The sequence below is a fragment of the Puntigrus tetrazona genome, chromosome 9 (genome assembly GCF_018831695.1).
Source record: "Puntigrus tetrazona isolate hp1 chromosome 9, ASM1883169v1, whole genome shotgun sequence".
NCBI classification, from domain to species: Eukaryota; Metazoa; Chordata; class Actinopteri; order Cypriniformes; family Cyprinidae; genus Puntigrus; species Puntigrus tetrazona.
The window spans coordinates 21,216,652-21,232,303 of record NC_056707.1 but is presented as its reverse complement, the minus strand read 5'-3'; positions in this window follow the sequence as shown (position 1 = coordinate 21,232,303).

Genomic DNA, 15,652 nt, shown 5'->3' with positions numbered 1-15,652 from the left:
AGTGATGTGCAGGTAGAAAAGTTGTTGCAGAGTCTGAGGCAACTGCATTTTGATGAAAGATTATAAACGCTTTTTTTAAAACGGACAAATAGTGCACCATGAGACGCAATTTATTAAGACAGTACACAGGGTCGGTTTTGACTTCCTGTTGATTATTAATGAAAATCTGCAAAGGCGAGAGGAGAAAAGCAATATTGAGAAAGGATGATAAATCATTGTTTGTTTTCTGGGCCTTTCATCCCCTGAGGTGTTTGTCTCCCGGTGTATGCCGTGTGTGTTGCGGCTGCTGTGCCGATGCCCCAGTTTCCTGTAATTATGTAATCTAACTTGACTGCCTTGCGGAGGTACCTTTTCATTAAACATGATTTAACACAATTTGTGGTGTCATCCTGCAAAGGTTTTTCTGGAGGGAGTATCCTCTTTGCGGTTAAGCCCATGAGACTTCTCTTATCTGCATTGTGTGTTCAGATGCAGTTAGCTCTTTCACACAGATATAAATGTCTATTCATGTCTGTTCAAGCAGCACAGCCCTGCCTGTCAAAAGCAGGTTAGATGATAGCGCTGCTTTAATCCAACAACACGCACTCGGCTGACACCTATATTGCTTATGACACCGAACACAATGTTAAATTAATCATAAATAATTGAAATGGCCCATTATGCTGCTGCCTAATTCAGAATGTGTGCTCAGGGAAATTCAAAGGAAGAGAAATGTTGCAAATTCAATGTAATGAGACGCTTTTTGCACTTTTTAAACTTTGGTTAAGAGAATAGTTCACCCCAACATTTTATTCCAATATATATATTTTTTTTAAATAACAGATACTGGCCTGATAAGCAAGTTTAAAAAAATGAAAACTTGCAGAAAAAATGTTCTCATCCTAGATTTGAAGAAATTATCATTAACGTTACAGCTCCCCAGAAGATCCTCTGCAGCGAATGGGTGCCGTCTGAATGAGAGCCCATCAATTACTGAGTCTTCATCAACTGTTTTGAAGCTCATTCTGACGGCACCCATTCACTACACAGCTGGTGGTATTGGTAAGCAAGTAACGTGATGTTAAATCTCTCCAAATCTGTTCCGTTGAAGAAACAAGCTTTACATTTTCAGTGTAACCCATTCCTTAAATCTTATCAAATGGATTGAAAACCACCTTTTCACCATAAACTACGCTGTGTTTTCATTTCAGTGAAAGGCCCCGATCTCCAGCCTCTGGCAATTAAAGGGTCCTCGAGTGCCTTTCTGAACGCCTAAGGAACTTTACTGGTTTTTGTCTGCGATTGCGTAATGATGAGTAACAGGTTTGAGTGGAAAGAATTCACTCTGTATCCATGACACAGAGGTCATGGTGAACCATCAGGGGCAGGAGCAGGTTGATGGGGGTCCTGTCATTCCAAACCCTGACACATGAGAAAGAGCAGGGCGTTGAAGAATGCGGATCTGTTTCTGAAGGGTCACCCAAAGTTCCTCCAGAACCAAAACATACGCTGTGTGCGTGAAAATAAATCGACAAATAGAGTGAGGAGCAAGTGAAACATTCTTTTGACATTAATGCACAAGATGTAGGAAAAGGGAAATTGTAGATAGGAAGCAGGCGTTCAGCTTGTATCCCAAAAGCAAATTATAGTACAGCTTGAATTTATCCTCACTTTATCTAGTCTCCTACTGTTGCAAAGCTTTTCTGCAGTGTGCAGATTAAACTCAATTCAATCCTTTGATGGAAAGGTATGTATTGAAATCAACTAAAAATGATTCAGCTGTTAAATTTAAGTGCAAAAGATAATACCAATTTAGCAATTTCTAAACAATGCTTAAATTTTAGTATACGGTGACCATCGGGCGACGTGGTTGGTTCACTTAATTTTGTCATGGCCACGAGATATTAACATGATATTATGACATGATGGCCAGATGCTATGTTTAAGAAACAACATCCATTTCTCGTGGCCGTGACTTCTTAGCTCGAGGTAACAAGAGCAGTTGTGCTCACTTATTGTAAGTCACACAATACAACATGAAGAATCCATCATCTAACAAGACATTTAGTGTAAAAAGCTGTAATAGGTAATGCATATTAAAAACACAAACCAGCACATTCCCACTCGATTGAATGAATGCCCGTTTAAATAACACACAGAATAAAACCAAAAACTCTTGGTAGATATACAATATATGGACCATGGCCTGTTTATGCTACACGTTGGGTAGGATTAAGGGTTGTGGGCTAGATGCGTATCACATGCATCTGCTTATTATATGCATTTTCATGAGACTGGGCTGCACATTCTTACCTGTGAAAGGTTATCCAGTTTCTGTAGGAATTTAAATTTAGTGTAACCGCATGCTGCGCAATGTTGTTTCATTTTCATTGTGAATGGCGACAAAAACAATTACAAGATGGCAGACGCATCAACGTATCGAGAGCGGTCAAATGCGGCAGTACGTGTGGCGGAGTTCAGCTGTAATGACAACAGCGCTCCGGTTGACTACAAACCTGCGATTCTTATCCAGCATCGTATTTTAAAAAGCTAGAATTATATTTTCAATCGTTTTTTTTCATCTTGGAACTTCTTAACAATCTGTTAAAGTGTCCGGCCAGCAATTATCCGTGACAGAGGTAATTTTAGCTTTGTCGTTTACTCTCTACGAGCATCCACATCAATATCATCTTCATAAATAACCACAAAGTAATTGGGGGGAGCAATCTTAGTCTTAACCGACACACCAACCACCCTCAAAGTGCATTACTATCCATCAGAATAATTAAGATGACAGACAGGGCTGCCGCGTTAGCTTCCCGGCTCTGAGCGGATGTGACAGGGGGTTTATTTCATGTCAGTAAATTCAGAAGCATTACAGTAATCTGGCTATAGATTTCATTAGTTTTGAATAATAGCGTTAATGACTTGGAACAGAATGTTTAATCCACTTATGACGACACAGGCTGATAGATGATTCTGCTCGATGAGCTGACTTGAAGGAAACCGCTGAGCAGGCTGAGGAGCTTTTTTAAACGCTGTTTTTTTCGCTAAAACTGCTTTATACGGATGTCCATCAAAGCAATGCCTGTCACTTCTCTGTGTAATCTGAAGTTCTTGGAAAGCATCTTAGTTTGTTTTAACCGCGTTCCGGCAAATACAGCTTTAATATCTGTGCATTTTAAAATGGTGAATTCGATAACTTGTACATTTAATTTAGTATGTGCCGTAACAATTCAGGAAATCTGAGCTAAATGAACTGCAGCCAGTCATTGTTCTCCATAAATTTTTTTTTTTTTTTTTTTTTACATATTTAAATTTAAATATATATAAATTAAAAATCTAGTTAAAGGTATAGTTTACTCTAAAAAATATTCATTTTGTTTCAACCGATGCAGTAATATTTTTCCTTCATGGCTGTATATACATTGCTCCACCCCCTTTCAGAGCTGTGCTAGTTGTCTTGTGTCTTCAATAGCGTAAAGTCATATGAATTTATGAATACAGTACATTGCTGTTTATACAGTATACACTACTGAATTAACCATTGTTTGAACAAATAGGTTGAGTGACCGATTCAGTGATTTGTTATAAAATTGATTACATTGTTTATCCCCAAATAAATCAATCTTTTTTAAAAAAAAAAAAAAATTGATTATCTCATTTACAGCAGTCTTGATAAATTTCATAAATTCTGACGTCTTCTTTCTTTTTTTTAACGGCCAGTTTAGTAAATGATTCAGTAGCCTCAGACATCACATGGATTTTCAAAAGCATATAGAATATTTGAAACATGTCAGAGATTTTAACTGTTATGGCGACAAGCCGAAACGAAACCAACTGTGATTGGTTATTTGACATGTCAGTCAAACTGCCTCATGGGTGGGCCTTGGCCAATAAAGGTTGCCATGTATTCCAGACCTTTAGCCATCAGTCTATGTGAGACTAATGATTCAGTAACTCCCTTTCACAGTTACGTGTCTGAACTGCATATTTTTTGTACAAATACGCACCATCCGGAACCACTGACATGCAGACACCTTGCGCATTGTATGTATTTGTGCATCTCTATCATCCAGCCCCTTATGAGGAAACCAGCCTGAGGCTGTAATGCAGGATGACATCTCTTTCAAACATCAGCTTTCACTACAGCTGCTAAAGGCAAACAGTATGTTGTCGGCCAGTGTCCAGGGCAGCAATTAATTGTCGCAGCACATGTAGTGAGCTTGGAATAATCATACAGCTTGAGTGAACAGTGCAGGTTCTCTCTGGAGCTTGCTCAGCACTCCATACGCTCCTAATTACGCTGATCAGCTTTCACTCACTTCCATATCTGATAATTGTGCTGAGAGAGGGAGCTATGGATGCCAAAAGAAAAAAATGTAACCGTGAAGATATTACCTTACACACAGAATAATTTTAGATGCATTAGATACGCTTCGCATTTGCTATCAAATTATTCATTCAAGCTGTCCGCCACTGACAGCGTGTTATTCGTATTAAAAACTAGAAAGGTATGTCAAAACTATTTTAGAATTTTGGATTGACAAAACCTTGCCTGGAAGTTTGAGAAATTTGACATTTGAAGGTTACGAGCACGGTAATATTTGAATAGCTCAAAGAGACGTTAAGTTTAAAGAGATTTAAAGGAATAGTTCACTCAAAAGTGAAAATTCTGTCATGCTTTACTCGTCCTCAACTAGTTCCAAACCTGTAGGAATTTCTTTGCTCTGCGAACACAAAGGAAATTATTTTGAAGAAACTTTTGAACGTTTGAAGACTAAATACTATGGAAGTCAATGGTGACCCAAAACAGACTGGTTACAAACTTTTTCAAAATATCTTCTTTTGTGTTCGGAAGAAATTCATACAGGTTTGGAACTACCTGAGGGTGAGTAAATGATGACAGAATTTTCAATTTTGCTATGTGTTTTTCTGCTAAAAAGATAATTAATAGCTTAAATTAAACCAAATATATGGATGAATAGAAACAACAGCGGATACGAGAACAATAGATAGACAGATAGATAGATAGATAGATAGATAGATAGATAGATCACAGAGAGAATGACTAACCCAACTTTTGGATCATAAATTTTATGTAAAAATGTATATCGAACAGCTGGGTTAGTCCATATTTGACCCAAAGTTAGCATGAAACCCAACATTTTTGAACAATAGGCAGACAATGACATAGATAGATAATGACAGAACAATAGAACCATAATTTACAGCCATGAATATGATATGACTCATTTGCTTAATCCACAATAAAAAACAAACAAACCAGTAAACAGAATCCTGATTCTGCCAGTGTTGAGATAAGGACAAAGAGACAAACATTTCAAGCTAAATCCTCATTGTTAAGTGACAGCACATTGTAATGTATCTTTAAGTGAAGTGCATTGCCCGGGTACTGTGATCTGTGTAACCTGAGGTAAGCTTTAAACTAGATATAGAGTATTAAACAGCTCGCTGTAGGCTGTCATAATGCATTCAAAGCAGAATGTGCACAATGACAGCCACCTGGCCTGAAATAAATGAGATGAGCTTTAAACAGCCTGGAGAAATTGCTCTTTGCCCACCAATTGTGTCTCATAAAAAATTGAATAAGAAAAATATTAAAGCATGCAGACAACATAATTGCAAAGCGTATTTGACGTTTTATTGTTATACAGAGGAACTGTTTTTAGCAGCTTTTGTTCTGAAAGTAATTTTTTCCATTAATTTTCTCTAGTGGGAATTTAAAAAAAAAGTCTTCAATAGAGACCAACCAACCAGCATCAAGATGAATCAGACCATTTCATCTGAATTAAAGCAAAAAAAAATGTAGACAGATAGATAAATTACAGAGAGAATGATAGAACAATAGATAGATGGATAGATCATAGAGAGAACGATAGATGGATGGATGGATGGATGGATGCTGTGTTGAAATATTTGACCCGAAGTTTCAAGCGTTAGAAAAGATTGCAGTTCATTTTAAGTCACTGAAGAACGCTTACTGAGCATCAAATCAGCATATTACAATGATTTCTGAAGGTTCATATGGCAATGTCTAGAGTAATGATACTGAAAATGTCGCTTTGCAATTACAGAAATAAATTACATTTTAAAATGCATTCAAATAGAAAATAGCTGTTTTATAATGGTAACACAGATGCATTGTTTTTACTGTATTTTAAATGCAAGTCTTGGTGAAGCTCAGAATGGAGCTTCATGTCTAACACAAATAGGTGTGATGGAAAAGAGGTTAACAACAAACAGAGAGGATGGAAAAGAGGTTCTCCGCCCTGAGCACCACAGGAGGGTAGGACACGTTCTGAATGCCAGAGGTACCAGTGAGGACCAAGAGTGTGTGTGTCTGTGTGTGTGGGAAAGACAGAGAAAGTGAGAAGGGTGCAGATGAACTATGAAAAGCTCCTGGATCGTGTTTTGCACGGCATGTCTGTTCACGCCGAAAACACAAAGGGGAATTTAGCACACCTTTCCCCTGAATAGTTTGTTAGTTATGCTGTTGCATTCAAACCTTTAGGAACAATAAACGGTTAAATGATCTACTATTGAAAACCACAAAAAATTTCTTAACATAATTGTTCATTCAGATGCATATAAGGCAATATAAAGATAACAGAGAGAATGATAGATAGATAGATAGATAGATAGATAGATAGATAGATAGATAGATAGATAGATAGATCACAGAGAGAACGATAGAACGTTAGATAAGATGATGGATAGATGGATGGATGGATGGACGGATGGATGGATCATAGACAGAACAACAGAAAAAAGTTACGAATGAAAAAAGGAACGATATACAGAATAATACATGGAATTGATAGAAACAATAGAAAGAAGGAGGAACGGCTGAAAGAAGGAACAATATATGGAATTCGTAGATGGATGGATGGATTAAATGTATTGAATATACTTTATGATAAAACGACCAAAATTTGGACCCCACGTTATCTTACTATATATATATATGATTGTATGTTCCAGTTCCTAACATGAGGGATTGAGTGTGAAAGCAGCTTTACTGGCCTGCTGCAGGCTACCACTGCCACTGCATCCGTACCACACTGAACAGCCAGCACACTTTCCCTTTCCAGGGCACGCCGTATAATGCACTCATTGTTTCTCAAGCCAAATACATTACTGGGTGTAAAAAGTACATCACTTTGGTGCCGTCGAGGCTTTCAGAGGGATTTCACATGTAGAAGGATATTTCCTCGTCTTATAAAATATTTATTCTGAAGCAGCCACAGCAGGAGACAGTATCACTGGAAAACAGAAAACAAACTCTTTGAATCGCATTAATTCATGTATATAAGCATATACAATTTATAAGGATGTTTGTCCCTGGGAATTGAACCCATAACTTTGAGACTAACACTAAGTCCTACGGAATAAAGTTTTAATGCACATATGCACTTCAGTGAAATATTAAAGCCTTTATTTTTTTATTATCAAATATTTAAATCGATTAAATAATGCTAATAATGATTATTTACAAAAGGCTTCCCTTGCAAAACAACAGAGTTCTGCCAAATCCTTTAGAAAACATTTGGCAAACATTACTGCCATAAATTAACCACACATTACTTGCAAACTGTTGCAAAGAAAGATCATATGTCTCCATGGGTCTGGTTTATAAACTAGTGAGCAACCAGAGAACTATCTTCTATAGAAGCATCATCTCATAACTATTTGGAACACTATAAGTGAATCATTAAAAATACAGATTAAAAAGTCAGTTTTCCACTGTAAATACACTCCACTCTTTCAAAAACAAAAAAGGAGCATTCTGTTCTGTAAAATCTGCTGTAGATTGATGGGTTTTTGTTTTTATGGGTTTATGTTAATTTCAGCGAGAACTCTTCTTGGGCTTCTTGGCTGACCTATGACTCAAGTATAACTTCAATCAAACGTTGTGTCAGAAGTCAGTTATTTACATTATCATTTTAAAACTAGAAATATTTTTGTTACAAAACCCATCGATCTTCTTCAGAGGAAATGTGATAACTTCAAAAACCATGGCCACTATCCACCAGCATTACCAAGCTTGGAAGAGCCACATTTCTAAAAAACTCTTACTGTTCATATACAAATTCATATACGCTTCAGAGTGAGTAAAATACGGGGTCATTTTCATTTGTAGGCGAACTATTACTTTAAAACGTTCTAGAATGCAACTGATGATGTCTTTGTAAGCAGCTCACTAGAATTTCAGCAAAAAAGTGTTTTTGCATAAGGACCGTGTTGTTTTCTACTTTCTGTTTATTATAGATCTACTGTGAGGTGATTTATGGGCTATTATTGTTCCTTTACTGACTTATTTACAGATGATAGGGGAACAAGGCGTCACTGTGTATGTGTGTGCACCACGAATCCAAGACCTTCGGGACAGAGAAGTGTACCTCATTCATTCACTTGACATCAATATCCTTGCTAATTTGGCTATTGTTTCTTTTTAAAGAAGCCCTGTTAGATCCGATGCTTTAGAGGCAGCGGTGACCAGATTTCCTGTCTGGTTTTCTATACCGGACACTCAGTGAGGCGTGCCAGCCGCCCTCAGCAAGATCTAGTTTTTCAACCCTCCAGAATTAATTCTCACTTTAGCGTCTGAGATCCAGTCCACTTCCTCTTTATAAATATTTCATGCGACCGGTCTCTGTGGGAAATCTCTCTCTGCTCCTAAGCAAGAACTGACAGAAGGTATCTTCAGGCTTACTGTCTTCCTCCAAATCCAAATGGATGCAGTCAGGCACTCAACTAGTCCGGTTAATGGCTGACTTGCTTGCTTCCTGTTGGTGCCATCGCAACAACGGCATGTGAAACCAAAAAAAAGAAGTAACTGGTCAAATGAATGAGGCCTACTTGTCTTAAAAAAAAAGGATCAAGCGCACTGTTCGTTTCACAGCGTGATGCTGACATCTCTATTTTCCTTCATGAAAGCACTTCACTTTTTATAGCATCTTTGGGTCACAGCAGCTCGTTTCTTAAAAGAGACTCGCTCTGGATCTGCCAGACTCAATCAGAAAGGCAGGGATGCATAATTGAACAGCTGGTAAATTACACAAGAGTAGGTGATTACATTTCATGAAGGTCTTTTAGCTGTAATGATGCTGCATTACACTCATGCTGTATTGTCTAAAGGTCTGTTTGGTGAATCATTACTTTTATGGGTGCTTTTATGTACAAGGAGCTTATTTTTCTCAAGATTTCTTGGCAACACTTTGCATTGTGTGTCCTTGTTACACGTTGTACACATGTACTTACTGTTATAATAACAATAAATGATGCATAATTACTTGCAAGTAACATGTTGTAAATAAATATTACTTGCACTCATTTTTGCCATATTTTGGGTTTTCATATGATACTTTAATATGTAGATGTGATTGTTTTAATCTTAGTATTTACACACAGGATTTAGCATAATTATATTATATAATGTTATTATATTGTAATTACATTGTATTTCCACAACAGTTTTGCAATCAATAAAGATTTGTGAAAAGCTAGTGTAAGGCAAGAAATTAAATATGTAAAAATGCCAATCAGTTGTAAATAAATGGCATTTACTTCTTTACAATTTTGTGCAATTACAAAAAGTGTGAAAATATTATTTAAATTATATATTTATCAATATCAATACAAGGTGCGTGTCAAAATTGTCATTTCCACCACAAAACGAATGAATATTACAATGTTTTTCTATGATTCTCTATGATGATGTATTTCTATATTTTCACAGGATGAAATAACTGAAATGTTAGGCTTTTGTTTTAATACTGTCAAAAGAAAACAAAAGTCATTCAGGTTTAGAAAGCAATAAAAAATGATAGATAGAGCAAATGATGACAGAATATTATTTTTTTAGGTGAACTATGCCTTTAAGAGAGTCTCATTCCAAAGTCCAAATGGCCAAAAATGGCAGTAGTTGAATAAAAACACTGTACATTTAACACACAGCTCAGTTGATTGAGCGAGGCCGTTTTCATCCTGGCTCTTGTTACGCACCAGCTTTTATCATCTTGTCAAGTGATAAAACCTGTGTCATGTTCTTCATTATCTCCCCCCCAGCGCTGGAATCACCATAATGAATCCACTATTATGTGTGAGCTTTGTAAAGAGCACGCTCTTTTCACGAGCGGTAATATGATCTTAAAGTCTACAGCCTTTCAGAGAGATTGCAGTTTAAAAGCTTCCATATTTATTTCATGTCAGTTCACTCATGAGACGAGCTTGTGATTATTGCTCTCTCTCAGAAAAAAAACGAAAAAAGAGTAATGCAAGATTGAATAAGGTTTCAAGGGATCTTTCACTTGTTAGCACAGAGAACGGACAGAACAGAGAAAACTGCACAAAAACTTGCTTAAATTTATGTGCAAAATGCACAATTCAATTTAAATCAACAAAAATAAATTGATTAATCAAATAATGAAGATCATTTAAAGACTTTACATCACCTGTTTTTCTTTCTCTAACACATTATTTATACTGAATTGTATTGAATTAACACAAAAAACTGGCTGTATATAACCTTGACTGCCATTATTTCATGTGCAGGCAATTTCAGTTGTTCATTATAGAAGCATTAATGATCAACATATTGCAGATTTCAGCAAAGGAGGACATCTTCCTTCCAGGATCCGACCTCAGAATGAACAGAACGGAGACTCAGTTAATGACCACTAAGAAACGATAGAGAAATGAAAATAGATGTGTAGGTTTTCACGGAACGCTACATTGAAGCCTCTGGCAAATTGAGGTCATGTTCATGTTTTGGGACTGAGGACAAACATACTTAACATCTATATTTAAACAGATATAACTGACTTCAGCTAGTCGTAGCATTCACGCCAGAAATGGGAAGAAAAGCAGTTGAATAGCATGTAAAGTGACTAACCAGTTTGTTTTGATTCTACGGGCTTTCAGATGAGCGTAAAGCAGAGAAATGTAATTGAAATTCTGTCGAGCCCTTCCAGCTACAACACGATGCTAGAAACAAGGTCATGGGTTTGATAAACGGGGAGCAGCGTGAAATGTAAGACTTGAATCTTTGAATCCTTGAATCTAATGTATAGCTTTGAATGCTTAAAAGTAGAAGCATAACAGAACTAAATGTTTCACACAAAAATAAATTTTCTGTACATTTAGTCACACTCAGACCATCCAAGATGTGATTTTGTTTTTGGATTTGGAGTTATTTAATGTTGCATCACTTTCCCAGCCACGGGTCCTCTTCAGCGAATGGGTTCTGAGCGTCCAAACAGCTGAGAAAAAAGCGTCACAATAATCCACAAGTAAGCTATTCAAAAATCTGGATGTTTATCGTGAAGAAATCCATCGTTAGGACATTTTAACTTCAAACATTTGCATCTGGCAAATAAAGAAAATGGTGGGAGAGTGCAAAATGGTTCTAAAAGAATAGATATTTCATTTGAAGAAGTGTTATTATTGATTGATATATATTGATATAACTACTAAATTGGCCAAAGAATGCTTTAAAGTAAAACACCTTAATGATGGATTTGTTACCTACAAAGAATGGAGCTTTTCACTTTGTTAATTGATGGACTGGAGTCATGTGGATTACTGTGATGTTTTTATCAGCTGTTTGGGCTCTCATTCTGATGGCAGAGGATCCAAGTGAAATATGGAGTTCCTCAAGGCTCAGTGCTAGGACCGTTACTTTTCAACTTATACATGTTATCCCTGGGAGATATTATCAGGAGACACAGTGTTAGCTCTCACTGCTATGCTGATGATACTCAGCTCTATATTTTAGCGAGAGCCTGGTGATACACCAAATTGAGAATCTAACAGAATGCGTAATTGATATAAAAAGCTGGATGATGAGTAACTTCTAATGCTAAATTCTGAAAAAGCGGAGGTGCTAATGATTGGACCTAAAACCCCACATATAATAATCTAGAACACAGTCTAACACTTGATGGCTGCTCTGTTAATTCTTCATCATCAGTTACCTAGGTGTGCTGTTTGACAGCAATCTTTCCTTCGACAACCATGTTACACTATCTGACACAGCAGTGATTAAAAGTGAACTGGAAGTTAAGTGCTGGGCGTCGGTCAGAGGAGAACTGGCCCCAACTGAGACTGGTTTCTCCCAAGGTTTTTTTTTCTCCATTCTGTATGGATGGGGTTTTGGTTCCTTGCACGTCGTCGCCTCTGGGGACACTTAACTTCTAACGATTTATCGTCGAATTGATTACAGAGACCATCTCTGCATTTAATAGCAAATTGTTTACACTCGTCATTATATATCCCTGTCATTGTATTCTTCTGCTTTTTACTGTTCAGTGCTTTGATGCAACCTGTGTTGTTAAAAGCGCTATATAAACAAAAATGATTGATTGACTGATTGATTGATCGATCCACTGGTGAGCAATTGATGGTAATTTTCTCCAAATCTGTTCCGATGAAGAAACAAAATCACTTACATCTTGGATTGATTTTCCGCAAATTTTCACATTCGGGAGAACTATTACTTTTAGGCAATGTTCTCTTTCTCTTCGGGTTTATACATCTACTCATAGCTGGAAAAAACACGCTGTCGACTTAATACAAAGTAAATATTTTCCAGAAAATATTTTCCGCTAACCTTGGAGCAGACGAGCGACAACATATTCCCTGCGACTGTAAAGACTTCATTAAACTTTACCGAAATGATGAGCCCTCAAGGACACGAGCGCTTGTGAAACATGGCAGGATTCAGCCGTCTACCTCCCGGAGAGTCCTCGGAGACATTTGAGACGGAGAATAAAGAGTCACACTCTCCAGATCTAAAACTGGCTTGAGAGAGAAGAAACCTCAGAAATGTTGGATAAGATCTTGTTGGCTATAAACAATGAATAAAAGCTGCGATTTCGGTTACTTGCATTCAGTAAGACGTCAGTGTAAATGTGATAAGTGCTCAGACCCAAGAGGGCTGTGCTTGGTCTTGAGCAAGAGTGTTTTGGCTATCTTCATTAGTGTTCTTCTCACTTACAGCCATGAAAACCCCAGAGGAGAGAACACAGGAGCAGCCTCACTGCTCCTTAGGAGGAATAAAAAATAGAAACAAATGAGACGATTGTTGACATACAGTAGAGATGTAAATTTAATTTGGATAAAATAGCTCAGATTATTGTTTGGGGATAATTAGAATCAAGACACGCATAATGAAATCATTTAATTACAGACTTTTGAATTTTTGGTACATTTTTTCACTTATATGCACAGTGAAGTGAAGAAAAAGAAAATTTTACAAATAAATTTCTTATGCTCACCAATACTGCATTTATTAGATCATAAAAACCTGTAAATAGTGGAAATAGTATTACAACTTAAAATTGTGTAATACTAAAAAAATAGCATTACAATTTAGCCTATTTTTTTTTTATTTCATATATCATATATTTATTCATTAACATCTAACATCATACATGTCTTTACTGTCACTTTTGATCCATTTAATGCATCTTTTAAATAAAATTATACATTTTTTCTTTAACTTCTTTTTCTCTGACTTCTGTATAATAGTCTATTGCAATTTCAACCAAAATATTAAAGCAGCAGCAGCAGCTGTTTTCAGCACTGAAAATACTAATGAATATTTCTTCAGTAGTAAATCAAAGGCATATTTAGATTTCAGATGTCTGATGGATCATGTGACACTGACAAAACAATTTTTGCATCACAAGAATTTTCAATATGCAACTGTAATAATATTTCCAAAATATTACTTTTGAACTATATTTTTTGAGCAAACAAATCATCATCAGTCGTGTGTGTGTGTGTGGGTGGGTTTTGCTTTTGGGACCGACACACACCATAATAACCTGACTAATCGACCTAAATAAAAAAACAGAACCAAGGGGACACATTTTGCCGCCATTGTTAAATGACATCTGTGTTTCCCTGCTCTTGAGAATCACCAGCTGCTATCATACTCAATAGTCCAGAGATGTGTTTCCACCGCAGTGTCTTCAAGGAGAGACGGAGAGTCAACATTTAATTTGGATCATCTGGTGGAGGGAAAGAGAGGAGCTTAAGGGTGGGACTGAGTTGCAGCAAGGAAGGATTTTGAATGCAATCATGCAATCAGCGCTGGCTTCCTTTGGGTGCACTTCTTTCAGTGGGCTGGTTTGTCTCAAGCGCGCAACACACGCGGTCCGCTGAGAAGCAGAAGCGTATGTTTATTTCCCAAGGCCCCTATCCAGAAGTTGTTGAGATACATGTAAATGATGTTGCATTAAAAACTTAAGCGCCTTTCCTATGGCGTGCTTTTGTAACGATGCTGTATTACAGATCAAACATCTGTTACGGCACGCGCTCTTTTGCAGGAACAGCGCCTTCAAAATACTGCCAAACTGCATCCATTTTCAAGATCTAACTGCTACAGAGGCTTGAAAGATGTCCTACTTTACCTAAGCTCTGTTTGACTGCAAAGGTGTGTGTTCATGCGGAGAAGAGCTCTGTAAATCACATACCGAGTGAGGAGGAACATCCATATTTTATGACGGAATAAGGCGGAAACCTCCAGCAATTCCAAACACATTTTCGTACATGAGTGGGAGGTCACGGCCCGCTTACAAACAGTCAATCAGGTGGATGAGCCATTGATTTATGTCCTGATCGCTGCCTTAAAACAACCATATGAATCACTATTTCATTAGGCAAAGTATCACTGAATTAATTCACTCCATTCATAATTGAGTCAGTCTAAATGAGCCAGGGTCATATTTGATTTGAGCGGGAGCCTTGCAGACCAATCTATCAACCTCTGTGATGTGTAACATTAGTTTAAAAGCCCTCATGGCTCTCAAGAAGCTGAACGCTGGGTGTGAAGGATTAAAGACGGCCTCTTATTAAAGGCTCATCTTCAAGAGGGCCATTCAAGCACTGGACCCGTTAGCCGATTTATTTAATGAATTTTAAATGGCTGCTTGTCAAATGAACAAGTAAATATACAAGCAAAAGAATGAAATAAACACGCTGAATCTGGCAAGGTGAACAAATATTAAATTCTGAACAAAGAGGTGTCATGCATATATATTGCTAAAATAAAAAATAAAACAGTCTTGTGCTACCCCATATATTTTTAGTAACAAATCATTATCGATCATTTCAATCAAATCAAAATGAATGTATGAAAACCAAATAAGATTAATAAATAAATAAATAAATTAATAAATGTATATATATATATATATATATATATATATATATATATATATATATATGTTTTTTTTTTTTTATGTTAATAATAAAAAAAATAGCTTATTTTTCAGGATAAATTAACTCAAATTCTCACATGACTTAAAAGGGATTTATACAAAATGTTATAAACTAGAATAACTATTACTATTGATTATTAATTAAATTATGATTGTGAAAAACTATTATATAGTGATTAAATATATTTATTTCTAATAAATATTACATACATAAAATGACTGTGTTACAGCAATATAAGACAGTTGTATTATGTAGTACTGAACTTTGCAGTAAATGTGCCATTAATTGTCATGAAAATATGTCAAAATTACTTATAACGTATAAGTATTCAAATTGCATTTAATTTAAAATACAATAGAGAAACTAATTAAATTATAGCAGTAACATTTACATTTTAAGGATTATTACAAAACTCTATTTA